Here is a 14,662-nt window from a genome sequence, read left to right on the forward strand (position 1 = left end):
GGGGGGCGGGGGGGAGATGACCTTGGAGAGGCTGGGAGAAAACAAAACTTGTCACCTCACTGTTCTCTATGGTCATCCCCTGCTACAGGGGAGTCTGCTAAGGGGTCCTAGACATGCCAGGGCCTGCCTCTGTGTTTGGATACAGATGCTGAGACGTGACTTGCCCAAGGTCACACAGTGACTCTGATGGAGGGACGCTTTCCACGCAGCCACCTGGGGGTCAGCCTTCATCAGGCTGGCTGTGTGGTACCCGGCTGGGTCCCTGTCACCTGCCCAGTCTGTGGGTCCTTTGGGGCCGGTGTCTCCTCTTCCAGCTCCTCCTCAGCCCAGTGCTCTTGGGCCTGGTGCTCTGAGAATCTTCTTCAGTCCCAGTGCCCCCTGCCCACACCGTCATTCAAGTGCAGGCCTCAGCCTTGCTGTGCGACCCAGAGCTGGGCATCCACCTCTCTGAGCTGCAGCCTCCTTATCTGTGAAGGGGAATAGCTCACAAAGCCTCCCTCATATTGGGGCTGGGACCTCCTGGCTTGTGAACCGCCCTGCCCACCTTCCATGGGGCTGCCTGGTGGTGGACACTGGTGTAGAAGCTGGGGGTAGAGGGAGGGTCAGTGAAGCCTCCCAAGCCCACCACCTCACCAGCCCTGAGACAGTCCCATGGGCAGGAGGACCAGCAGCCCCCTGCCCAGCAATCTCACGCTGGGGCATGGGGCCTCGGAGCAGGACGAGATGTGGAAGTGAGTGTGGGGATGATGGAGCCCCCTGCCCCCTGCCCCCTGTACCTGTCTTTTCCCCATTTTGCTGCTGAGGAAACGGAGGCTGCATGACTTAAACTGACCTGCCCCCTTGCCTTTCTCTAGTTGGTCCCACCTCTAGGCCTTTGCCAAAGTGGTCCCGCTGCCTGGATCACACTCCCCACCTCTTTTAACAGACTGCCCAGCCTTTGGACCTCAGCTGAGATGTGCCCTCCAAGCCACCATGGTTTAGGTTTCCACTTGCCCCTCCAGTCCTCTGACGTTGGAGATCACTGTGCTCTGACAGCATCGCTGAGGGAGGGGCTCCATGCCCTGACTCCCCATCCCTGCCACCACCCCAGGGGCCTGAGAAAATCTTCATGACCCCCTCTTAATTTTTGAGGCCTCCCTGATTTGAATTGCTGAGCAGCTCCCTCTTGGGGTCTTCCCAGATATCCTCAGGCCTGGGCTAAGGGCCAGCAGTGACCTAGTTAAGCCAGGACCCAGAGGCCAGACCTCCCACTCGATAGCCCCCTACCTACCTGACATGCCTGCCTCTGGGCCTCTGCACTCTGTGTGTGTCCCCCTTGTGGGCTGCCCTTCCCATGCCTCTTGTGGTGCAGTGATGATAGGGTGGGCTTTGGTGTCATGCAGATCTGGGTTGGCATCTGGCTGCCAACTTCCTGGCTGGGGCAGTGTCCTGAAGCCCCCTTGTCCTCTTGTATAAAGTGAGTGTGGCCACAGCTCATAATAGGGCTGTTGGGAGCATTGAAGGGGTAGTGTGGACCCCAGGCAGGAGGACAGGAGGGGGACAGCTGAGGGGGGAAAAGCGTGGGTCTTCACACCCCCATCAGCACACCCTGTTCTATCCCCAGCCTGTGCTGGAGCAGCTGATGATGTGGGGTTCTGAGGAAGGGGCCGAGTTGGCCCTGGACCCTGCCAAGAGGAGTCCAGTCCCAGTCTCCTTCCTTGGACCTTCCTCAGCGACCCTGGGTGGCAGCCCCCTTTAGGGAGAAGCTCAGAGGGGCAGGGACTCAGCTGCTAAGAACTGGGATCTTAGGCACATCATTGAACCCAACTGTGCCAGAGTTTCCTCACCTGTAAAACAGGATACTAAGAATGGTGTACAGTAGGTGCTAAATAAATATTAGCTATTATGACTGACATTCACTTTTCCTCACTCTGAAGCTGGTGTCCTTTCTACCTTCTGAAGTCGCTTATAGAAAAACACCCCAGTTGAGCAGGTAATTCTTTGGAAAGTGTGAAGGAAGGGAAGAGAACCAGGTGAAGGTCCCTGCCCTCGGGGAGGCGGCAAGTGAGGGTGTTGGACCCCAAGGGACGTGGCTCCCATCCGTGGAATGGGCAGGCTGGGCTGGCCTCCTCTCTCTCGTGCCCCTCTCAACCTCAGCTTCCTCCCTATGGATGGGGCTGGTGGGGACCTGCCTACCAGGACTGTTGTGAGCAGTCTGGGCCATTGGCTGGGGACCCAGCCTTGGAGGCTCGGAGGGGTCACAGGCTCACTCCATAGTGGTGCTTCTCAGGCTTGTTGACCCAGTGCTGGCACCAGCAGCCTCAGCTGAGAGGCTGAGTGGGTGGAGTGAGAGGTCTTTAGCAGCCCGGCCTGGGGCCTGCTCCCGCCGTACCCCTGGCCTGCTGTGTGGCCTTGCGCCAGCCACTCTCCCTGTCTGGGCTTCCCTTTCTCCTTTCGGAAAATGGGCTGGCCAAGGGGCTCTGCTTAGTCTCTGGTGTAAGGACTCCCTGGAAGAGCCCACTTGGGATCTGTGGCCTTGGGGTTTGGGGCTGGCAGTGGCCTGGGGCCAGGAGAGCAGCAGCCTCACCTGGCCTTCTGCTATCTTGGATGGTGGCCAGGGTGCCTGTTGTGGCGTCTCTGAGCCTCTCTCTGTCCCCTTGTCTGGAAGATGGGCAGATTGTCCCTGTGTAGCAAGCAGCGTCCTGGTGAGAGCTAGAGAGCTAAACAGTAACAAAGAAAATGATAATGTCAGCAGTAATAGTGTGGGCCCCCATTTATCAAGCATGGCCCACGGGCCCAGGGCATTGCCTGGATTAGCTTTTTAGCCTTTGCAGCTACCTGAGGAAGACTATGGGCTCTTCATGGTGCCAAGGAAGCTTTGGTCAACTTGCCCAAAGTTCTTCTGGAGGCCACAGCAGGGCCCCGCTTAAGCATGTGCCACACCCCACCTTGGGCAGGTGCCTGACGGGGCCTTGTGTTCCCCTCTCTCCAGAGGCAGGATGCATGGCTGCCAATGACTGTGTCTCTACATACCACCTCCTCCCTGCTCTCACCTCCCTCCTTCCTTCTCCATCCTCCCTCCCCCACACATTCCCACACATGACATACACCACCCTTTCTTCCTACGCCTGGTTGGGCTGGTGTTATCAGGAGACATTCCTGGACCAGCTGAGAACAGCTCCCACCTCCGGTCCTTCCTAGAGGGTGTGATTGCTGATACAGGCCCTGCCCGTGCCTCCTTTGGGGGATGGGCCTGGACTTCTTGCTGATGCTGTCTCTTAGGAGCTGTGTGACCATAGGCAAGTCGCTAAACCTTTCTGTGCCTTAGTTTCTTTGTCTAAATGAGGCTGAACACAAAGGGTGGGGGTGGATTCCCCCGGGCTCATGCATGTGGAGCACTTCTTAGCATGGTGCCTGCCACACAGGAGTCTCTCTACTCATCCACTGACTCTTGTTATCATCCGAGAACCAATGATCCCTCCTCTTTGTGAAGCTCCCAGTTGAGCCCGCATCTGTGCCCAGCTTCTGATGGGTGCACGTCAGAAGAGCCCCTGTAGGCTTCCCTGTCTCCAGGCCTGTGGAATGAGGGAGGGTGGAGCTGAGAGAGGCTGTGGCTAGAAGTTGAGAACCTGCTGTGTGACCTTGGACAGTCCCTGTCCCTCTCTGAGCCCCCATTTACTGGTCTGCTCTATGAGCACTTGAATCTGGGTGAAGCTCTGTTCCAGCCCTTTGTTGTCCTTATCACTGCACTTTCTGTAATTCTTCCCTTGGCTGGTCCCACCATTTGGCTTTTGTCAGTCTTTCCCTCTACGGTGCTTAGTGCCTATTAGGTACTCAGCTAAGCTATTTTGGAGGAGCAATGACTTCACAATGATTGAGTATTCAGGGCTGTCCTACTTCCAGTCCTTTGTTTGTGTGGCTCCCTTTGCCAGGAACACAGTCCCCAGTCATCTCTACTTGTGGAAATTCTTGTCCTTGAAACCTTTCTCAAATGCTGCCTATCCCAGGAAGCCTTTCCCAGTTTCTCCTGGCCAGAGGGTACCGCTGGTCCTCTGCACACGTGGTCTGAGGCTCTCTGGTGGGACCTGTTACCATCCTCTTTGGTGTCCATAGTAACTGGTTAATAACCAACAAAGACCGAGCCCTGACTGGGAGCCAGGCTCAGTGGGGAGCCCTGTGCCTGAGCTGTCTTATTTAATCCTCCACAACAAATGCACAGGTAGATCTTATCATTACTCCTCCCTTTGCAGAATAGAACGCAAAGCTCAGAGAGGTGAAGTGACTTGCCCAGCTATGAGAGACAGAGCCAGGATTTGAAACCAGGTAAGCCCGTGTGTTTTCTTAAAAAAGGAAAGAAGACACATGAAAACACACACGTGTGCACGCACACATACACACAGTTAAAAACACAAGTGGTCCGACTTAGGATGGTTCCACTCCTGGCTTTTCCGACTTTACCATGGTACAAAAGCTATCTGCATTCAGTAGAAACCACGCTTCGAGAACACATACAACCAATCTGTTTCTCACTTTCAGTACAGTATCAATAAATTGCATGCGGTAGTCAACACTTTATTATAAAATAGGCTTCGTGGTAGAGAGTTTTGCCCAGCTGTAGGCTAATGTGAGTGTTCTGAGCGTGTTTAAGGTAGCCAGGCTAAGCTGTGATGTTTGGTAGGTTAGGTGTATTAAATGTATTTTCAATTTACGATGTTTTCAACCTATGATGGGTTTATTGGGATGTAACCCCATTATTTTAAGTTGAGGAGCACCTGAAATTCAAACAGTCCAAAAGGAGACTGGGACAGTGGCTCTCTCACACCCAGGTCTCCTTGCCAACCCAGATCCAAGCATTTATGAGCACGTGTATTAAAAAAATTTTTAAGCAAGTGATAGTGCATGGTGTATCGTGTTCTACACCTGATTCTTCTCTCTTTATGATGGACCTCAGATGTTCTGTGCTGCTTCTTTCTTCTTCATGGTTGCATAGTAACCTATTGCGTGAGTGGAGGCCATGCTTTATTTAATTAGTGAAGGATATTTTAGTTGTTCCTATTCTTTCACTTATTATAGACAATTTACAATGAATATCCTCAATCATAATATGCTTTGTGTTTGTATGTGAGGATACTACTAGGGTTCATTCCAAATTGCAGTATCTACAGGTGTGTGCAGATACAATTTTGATAGATATTGCCCAATTGTTCTTCATCTATTGTACAATTGACGTACACTACGCCTTCTGGTTCCCCTCACTCTACTGACACAGGATGTTGTCATATTTTGGTATAAATCTGATAGATGCCAATTTGCCAGTCTGGTGGACAGTGGCCTCCAGTGTAGTTTATTATTTTTTTCTGATATATCACAGCTTTATTGATAATAAATTCATATACTGTATAATTCATCCATCTGCAGTGAACAATTTAATAATTTTTTGTATATTCACCGAGTTGGGCAACCATCACCACAGCCAATTTTAGAACATTTTCATTACCCCAAAAAGAAACTGTGCATATATTACAGTCATTCCTTACTTCCCCCTAAACTCCCCTCTCCCAGGCCTAGGCAACTACTAATCTACTTTCTGTTTCTATAGATTTGCCTTTTTTTTTTTTTTTAAAAGATGACTGGTAAGGGGATCTTAACCCTTGACTTGGTGATGTCAGTACCACGCTCTCCCAAGTGAGCTAACCGGCCATCCCTACATAGGGATCTGAACCTGTGGCCTTGGTGTTATCAGCACTGCACTCTCCCAAGTGAGCCACGGGCCAGCCCGTGATTTCTTTGTTATGTTCCTGATCTTAGGGGAAAGCATCCAGTCTTCCACTGTTGAGTATGATTACATGGTCTTTGTCTTTTATTCTGCTGGTGTGGTATATTATATTAATTGATTTTCAAAAGCTAAACCATCCTTATATTCCTAACATAAATCTCACTTGGTCACGGTATATAATTCTAACGTATTTCTGGATCCAGTTTTCTAGTGTTTTGTAGAAGATTCTTCTATCCCTATTCATAGGAGATAATTTTCTTATATCTTTGTGTGGTTATGGTTATCAGGATAATACTGGCTTCACGGAATGAGTTGGGAAGTGTTGGTATTAATTCTTCTTTAAATGTTTGATAGAATTCACCAGGGAAGCTATGTGGGCCTGGGCTTTTTTTCTGAGAAGTTTTAAAATTGGTAATTCAATCTCTTTACTTATTTTAGGTTTATTCAGATTTTCTATTTCTTCTTAGTTTTGGTACTTTGGGTTTTTCTAGGAATTCACCCATTTCATCTAAGTTATCTAATTTGTTGGCAGAGAGTTCTTTAGAACCTTTATGATCTTCTTTATTTCTTTAAGGTTAGTAGTAATGTCCTCTTTCATTCCTGATTTTAGTTGATTTGAGTCTTCTCTCTTTTTTTCTTGTTTGTCTATGTTAAGATTTGTCAAAATTTTTTTTATCTTTTCAGAGAACCAACTTTTGGTTCTGTTGATTTTCTCTGGTATTTTTCTGTTTTCTGTTTCATTTTCTGCTCTGATGGTTGTGTCTTTTTTTTTTTTATTGAATCATAATTGATGGTACATATTTTTGGGATTCAGTGTTGACATATGTTGATTAAACCAATATTACTAGTATGTATATTGTTACCAATTGTACTTATTCTTTATGCCCCTTGTCCAGTCTCTCCCTTCCCACTCCCACCACTGATAACCCAGGATTTTTTCTCTCCCTCTGAAGGAGTAATGGTTACTCTGCTGATTTGTTGCCTGGCTGATCTGTCCAATGCTGAAAGGTGTTCCCCAATATTATCACAGAACAGATGCTTCTTCTGTCTCTCTGGAATGGGCTTTGTGGAGAGAGTCATCCTCTTCTTTTCTTTGTCTCTGCTGGTGACTCTCCTCGTGTCAATGCACTCCAGTGGCTGGCGGGCCATCTGCGTGGTGGTTGTAACGTCTAGCCGCTTTCGTGGCAGCCGTGGTTACTGTGGTTGACGTGTTGTGTCTTTATTCTCACTGATCGCAAAGTATTTTCTCATTTTGTTGATGACTTCTTCTTTGACATATGGGTTATTGAGGAGAGTGTTGTTTAATTTTCATGTATTTGTAATTTCCCATATTTCTTTCTGTTATTAATTTCTTATTTCATTCATTGTTGTCAGAAACATACTTTGTATGATTTCATTCCTATTAAATTCATTGAGACTTGTTTTATGGTGTAGCATTTGATCTTTCCTGGAGAATGTCCCACGTGCACTTGAGAAGAATGTGTGTTCTGCTATTGTTGGGTGGCTCGTGTAGTTTTAATTTGCATTTACCTTATGGGTAAGGTTGAGCATCTAGTTATACATTTATGAGCTATTTGGTTTGCTTTTTCTGTAAACTATCCATGGTCATTTTTCTTATTTTGTGGGAATTCGTTGTATATTAAGAGGAAAAACCGTTTACTATATGAGAGTTGCAAATAATTTTCCTTGTTTGTTATTTTTCTGTAGGGGCAAAGGGAAAACTTCCCCTTTAACCCCTTTGAGAGTTCTCAGAGAAGTCAACTAATAAATAGAGATTAATATGAAGAAAAGCATAACAAATTTTATTATTTTAATATGCTGGGAGGGGGCAATGCATGGGGGAATTGCAAGAGAGTCATGTCCCAATTTTCCATTGGGGTGCAAAGCTTATATACTCCTCTTCATAGGGAAAAGGGAGAGGTGTACATCTGGAGGTGTAGGACTAAATGATTCTTAGCGGGGTGTTCAGTGGGCTTGGAGAACATACAGTGGCCTGGGACACAATCTATTTGGCCCACAGAGCAGACAATGACTGGTAAATGATTCTCTTTGGAATACTGGATGGACTGAAAAAGAAGACAATGGTCTGTAACAAACATCTGTCCATGTGTGTTGACAGACTTCAGTCTTTCTTGTGATATGAGTTAAGTTAATGAAAACTCAGGGAAAGGACCAGAAGTAATTGTCTTCTTTGGTGGGTCTGGACTTTAGGCAGATAAGGGAACAGCTTTATCCTGTGCTTTGGACAGAGACAGAGAGGTGGTGGAGGGGGTGGGTGTGGGGGGAAAGTCAGAAAGACCTTGAGGCGCCTTCTTTATTCCAGCATGTTAAAGCACTGAATTTTGGGGTAACAGCTTTCTGCACCCAATAGTCTTTTGAATTTGTTTATTGTATTTATTGAGCCACACATTTTAGATTTTCATGTAAATTAATTTATCTTTTTAAAAATGATTTCTAGGTTTTGTGTCACGTTTACGAATGCTTTCCCCATTCTGAGATTAGAAAATTTATTCTCTTCTCCCCTTTTTAGAGCTTTATAGTTTCAGTTTTTTTGTGGTTTGAATCTGATTGATTTGGAATTTATTGGCATATGGAAAAAAATTGAGATCCAACTTTATTTGTTTCTTGATGCCAGTTAGTTGGTCCCACTCTATGTTAAAGATAGTCCACCTTTTTCTCACTAGTATGAATTGCCAACCTCATTATATATTAAATTCCCATTAGTTTAGGTACAATTTTTGGACCCTCTATTCTGTTCTATTGTTCTATTTGTGTGCCAGTATCACACAGTTTTAATTACTGTGACTTAATAGTAAAATTTACTGTCTGGGTGGGCTACTTCTCCCTTATTACTATTCTTTTTGGGATTTTTCTAGCAATTCTTATCCATATACTCTTATTTATAAATTTTAAAATGGAAAGCCTGGTTGGTTGGCTCAGTTGGTTAGAACGTGGTGCTGATAACCCCAAGGTCAAGGGTTTGGATCCATGTACAGGCCAGCCACCAAAAAAAAAAAAAAGAAAAGAAAAGAAAAGAAAATTTAAAAATTGACTTGCCTGGTTAAAAAAATTCCTGTTGGGGTTTTTATTGGATTTACATTCAACTTATAGATTGGTTTGGGAATAATTGATGTTTTTATAATGCTAAGCTTTCATTATTTTATTTTCTGAGTCCTATTAGTATATAGATGTGTTATTGATTTTTGGATATTAACTTAATTCCCTGCAACTTTACTTAATTTGCTTTTTGTTTAATAGTTTTGCAGTAGATTCTCTTGGATTTCCCACATCTACACCCACACCATCTGCAGATTATGATACTCTTCTCTTTTCTAATCCTATTTTAATTCTTCTACTTTTTCTAAGCTAATTGCATTGGCAGGTATCTTAGAGTGATGTTAACTAGTGGACATGTGTCTCAGTCCATTCGGGCTGCTGTAACAAAATACCATGGACTGGGTGGCTTAACCAAAAAACATTTATTTCTCCCAGTTCTGGAGGCTGGAAAATTCAAGATCAAGGTGCTGGCCAATTTGGTTCCTGGTGAGGGCCCTCTTTCTGGCTTGTCTTCTTGCTATGTCCTCAAACAGAGGAGAGAGGAAGCTGTGGTTTCTCTTCTTCTTCTAAGGGCATGAAACCCATCATGGGGGCTCCACTCTCATGACCTCATCTAAACCTAATTACCTCCCAAAGTCCCACCTCCAGTTACCATCACAATGGGGATTAGGGCTTGAACATATGAGTTTTGGGGGCACACACACGCAGTCTGTACCAACATGCTTGTCTTTTCTGGACTCTTTCCCTGTGAAGTGGCTTCTGTAGGCCTTGACTCCTCCATCAACTCCACTAGACAATCCCCTCATGGCCATGCACAGGGCTCAGCACACAGTAGGAATTTTGAAGGCTTTTGCTTCATTGTGAGAGTGATTAGAAAAGAGGGCAAGAGTCTGACGGAGTCCTTCGACGGAAATGATCAGAACAGCTGATGTTTATTGAGCGCTTCCTATGTGCCACACACTTTACTGTCTTGTAAGTACCGCGCGCTAACCGGTTGCGCCACTGGAGCCTTGTGCCACACACTTTACAAATATCACTTCATGTTTTCCCCCACAACAAGCTCAAGTGGGAACAATCAAGCCATTCCCATTTTAGAGGGGGTAAACTGAGGCCTTCCTGAGGCTGTGTGGCTAGGAAGTGGCAAGTCAGCATCTGAAATGGGCCTTCTGGCTCAAGGCCTGTATTTTTGGACCCCTCCATGATGCTTTTGCTTCCCTGGAGGGTCCAGAGATATGGGTGGTGATGTCAGAGGTTGCCCTCTGACCCCTGTGTTGTTGTGGGCAGTGGGGGCTGTCAGTATGGTGGGCAGGCACCAACGGCGTGTTCTGACACTGCTCTCCTAAACCTGAGCATCTCAGCTCTGTCACACTCATTTGCTGTATGGCCTCAGGACAAGTTCTAGCTTCTCTGAACCTGGGTCCCGTCTGTAAATTGGGTGCAGTTATAGTCCCTACTTCATCGTGCTGCTGGGACAGTTGAGAATCAACTGCTCCACTTTGTACATGGCATTCAAGGCCCTGCCACCTACTTCTGCCTCCTCTGTGTGGCTCCTCTTATCCCCATAGTGACAATGCCAACAGTGAATAACATTGTGTGCTGTTTATTGAGCACTTCTTCTTTGCTGGGCACGTGGATTCTCTCTCAATCCTCGGACGTTAGTTTTATTGTTACCCCTGTTTTAAGGAGGAGGAAGCTGAGAGGTAAAGTGACTTGCCCAAGAAGACTGGAGAAGTGGAGCCAGGACCTGAACCCAGGCTCAGCCGGAGTCCTCACGCCCCTAAGCTCCTGGCCTCTCCTGAGCCCTTAGAAGAGCTGGAGGCGACGCTCTTCGGGTCGGGAAGGCAGGGGCTGGTGTGTTGTGAGCATCCGTGCACCAGGAGGTGAGAGAGGGTGTGGACCCCTGGTATGCACATGGCTGGGGGGTGTTGGGAGTGGTGGGGGAGGGAGTGGCAGCACCGGTAGGGCCAGGAGGATCCAGGTGAGGGGTTGAGGCCTTATCCATAGGGAAATGAGGGGAGGCTCTTGCATGGGTTTTTTTTTTTTGGTCTCATTTAAGAAAAAAAAATCATTAGCTCAGTTGGTTAGAGTGCGGTGTTATAACCAAAGTCAAGGGTTCAGATCCCCACACTGGCCCCCTGCCCAACAACAACAAACATTAAAAAAACATGATGAAGTAATTTTTAAATGTCAATTAATACAGGATATAGAGTAAAAAATGGATTATCCTCTCCCATCCCACATTTTGGGTGAAACATTGTGAAGAATTTGGAATCCTTCCTAACTTTTTCTAAACCTCCAGAGTGCATTCGTGTGCGCTCATGTACACACGTGCACAAACTAATTTTCTTTACAGAAACAATGGTAGTTTGTGTTTGCTACGTGCCAGGCACCACACTGAGCCCACTGCATACATTGTCTCATGTAATTCTCCCACCAGCCCTATGGTGTAGCTGGCATTATTGACCCCATTTTCCAGATGAGGAAACTGAGGCCTCAAATTGCCCAGAGGAGATTCTACACGGCTATATTCCTCTTTCTCTTAACAGTGTGTTGTGAGCATCTTTTTGGGCCACACTGAGCTCTTATTCTTTTTAATTTTAATTTAATTTTTATTTTTGGTGGCTAGCTGGTACAGGGATTGAACCCTGGACCTTGGTGTTATCAGTACCACGCTCTCACCAACTGAGCTAACTGGCAGCCCTCTTGTTCTTTTTAATAGCTGCACAGCTGTTTACTCGATGACTTGAGCGTCATTTATTTAACCAGACCCCTTCTTGTGAACACTTGGCTTGTTACTAGTTTTCGGTGGAGAGTGTTTTTTTTTTTTTTTAAAAGATGACCGGTAAGGGGATCTTAACCCTTGACTTGGGCTTGTCAGCACCACGCTCTCTGAAGTGAGCCAACCGGCCATCCCTATATAGGGATCCGAACCCGTGGCCTTGGTGTTATCAGCACCACACTCTCACGAGTGAGCCACGGGCCGGCCCCTCATGGAGAGTTTTAAGTAGGGGAGGCTCCCAGTTGTCTGTGTGGTTTACAGAGATGCCTCTGGCTGCAGGGAGGAGGGCGGACTGGAGGGGGCCACCACTGTGTCCAGGCCCAGGAGGATAGGGCCCTGGCCTGAGGGCCTAGAGATAGGGCGGGGGGGAAGTCTGCATTTGAGGAAGACTGAGGAGCTACCTCATGGTGCTTGCCACATAGTAGGTGCTTTGCAAGCATTTGGTGAATGACTGGGGTGGGGGAGGGAACTATGCAGCAGCAGCTGAGTCAGTGACGAGGGGTGGAGGTGGGACAGGCTTAGGGATGCCAAGTCTGTTTGGGACCGGTTGAGCATGAAGCTGGGGGCAGGAGGGCGTTGAGGGGGAGGTGCAGCAGGGCCACATCCCTCCTCGTCAGGGAGGAGTCTGGAGTCTGTGGTCAGGAGTGGCTCCCAGGGGAAAGGGGCCACCTTCCTCTGGGAACCTCAGACACCCCCATTCAGGGCCCCCACTGTTTCCTTTGGACCCTCAAGGGTTTATCTCTACCTCGGAGTGTGCAATTGGCGGAAGGGATGAGGGGATCGGCCCTTCTCAAATGGGCAACTCATGGTGACTCGGCCTCTGGGCCCCAGAACCAGGAGGCCTACTGGCAGGGTCCTGCCTTGGGAGGGTGGTCTCTCTCAAGGTCCCACAGCATGGCAGCAGCCCTGCTGAGACCAGACCCCAGCCTAAATGAACACGTCCTTTCCTCAACCACATTCTGCTTTGCTGAAGCCTGAAACTGACTGGAGCTGGAGGGTCTGGACTGTCTTATCCTCACCTGCTTTCTGCCAAGGGCATCTATCTGGCTGCTCCATGTGAGAGGTTCCAAGGGCAGGAGGAGGGACCCATGAGTTCTCCCACTGTATCCCATGAATAACCCCTGATTCCCACCTGCCAAGTGTGGTCTTCTGTGCCCACTTCTTTTCACTCACACCCATGCTGTGTGACCTCAGGCAAATTCCTCAACTTCTCTGTGCCTCAGTGTTCTCATAAGTAAAATAAGGACATTATTAATATCTGTCTCCTAGATTTTCATGAGGATTTGATGAGTCAGCATTTGCAAATTGCTTAGCGCAGAGCCCAGTACAAGGTCTGGGCCCTCGGAGTATTTGAATATTGTGGAATGATCTTTGGTCTCTACAATGTGGCATTGCAGGAGAAAAGCAGGTTGCAAGTTATACGTCTGTGCTCATTTAGTCTTTTGTCTATCCTGCACATATTTCTAGGGCAGCTGGTGGGTGCCAGCCTGGTCCTGGTTGCTGGGGGCATGGAGATGGACCTGACCTGGCTGTGCCTGCAGGGAGCTGAGTCAAGGGCACTCAGTTATGTTTACATAACAAGATCCCAGTTATGTTTACAGTCATATGCTTATATGGTGCTGGGAGGAAACATACCCTCATGCCCAGGTGGTTGTCTTCTAGGGGCAAGATTATGGCACATTTTATTTCCTTCTCTTTCTTCCTATAGTTCCCAGAGAATCTACTCTGAAGGGCAAAAGTTATCATTTTACTGAGGACTGGCAATGTGCCGCACTGTCCTGAGTATGTTCCACGTACATTTCTCACCGATTTTCCCAGCAGCCCTGTGACTTGGGTACTGTTGTTATCTCTGACTGACAGAGGAGGAAACTGAGGCGTAGGGTCAAACACAGGCACTCTGCCCCAGCTGTCTGGCTCTTGAGCTTGCCTGCCTGCTCTCCACAAACACATGTCATTTGTATAGTCAGAATCATATAGTTTTTATTTCCTCTCAAAGTCCCACAGACAAATCCCTTGCTGGGGGATCCTCTGAGGCGGGACCTGGCTAGGTCACCTCTGTGTCCCCCTGTAGTGACCAGCAGATGGCCTGCTAGTAGGGCCTGTAAATGCTGCACCCAGGTGCAAGTGGGTGGGGGGTGGGCTGGCTGGGTGGCTGGGCCTCAGCCTATATCAGGCCTGGGGTTGTGGGTAACTGGGTCAGTCAGCTGGTCCCATGGGACACCAACTACATAGTGCTGGTGGGCACTGTGACCTCAGTGGAATTGGTTGCCATAGAAATTGGCCTTCTCTGTGTCCAGGCCCTTGACGTGTCCCTCAGGAGGCCCTGGTGATCCCTTGGGCTGTTGAGCAGGTCACCCTAGGGCCTCCCAGCCCCACATCCTCTGAGCTGGATGGTCCCCAGGGGCATGTAGGTCACATCTTCATTGTGCAGCCAGGCAGCCTGAGGCTCAGAGGGTGGAGGGACTGGCTGAAGTTCACATGGGAAGGCGGAGTTGCAGAGCTGGGCGTGGCACTGAGGGCAAACAGCCTTGCCTGAGGCTACAACTAGTCAAAGCATCTTTTCCCCATTCCCGGGTTCTCAGGCAATTCTGGACTGATTCTGGGACCTTCAGCATCCCCTGGAGAATAAACGGAACCCACCTTGCTGGTGTGTCCAGAATCGTACAATGTCAGTAATAGCTGGTGTGACAGGGTGACCTGCAGTGTATCTGGCACCTTACACTGCCTCGTTCAGTTATCACAATGACTCCATCATTTACAGATGAAGAAATGGGGCACAGAGGGACATTGTCATGTGCCTGAGGTCACACAGCTGGTTGGGGGCAGAGCCGAGATCTGAACCTGGGGAGTCTATCTCCAGAGCCCACATTTAACTACTGTGCCATACCCTGCCTTGCTCTGGCGTGTAAAATGCTTTGGGTGGGACGAGGGATATTTCAGGTCTGGGAGCCTCTTAGCCCCGCGCCTGCCAGAGTCAGACCCTGATGAATAGTTACCCATGAGTGAGAGCCATCGCGATTTCTCTTTCTAATCGTATTCTCACAACAGCTCTGTGAAGTCTGCTTTGCTTT

Source organism: Cynocephalus volans, chromosome 1 (genome assembly GCF_027409185.1).
Source record: "Cynocephalus volans isolate mCynVol1 chromosome 1, mCynVol1.pri, whole genome shotgun sequence".
Taxonomy (NCBI): Eukaryota; Metazoa; Chordata; class Mammalia; order Dermoptera; family Cynocephalidae; genus Cynocephalus; species Cynocephalus volans.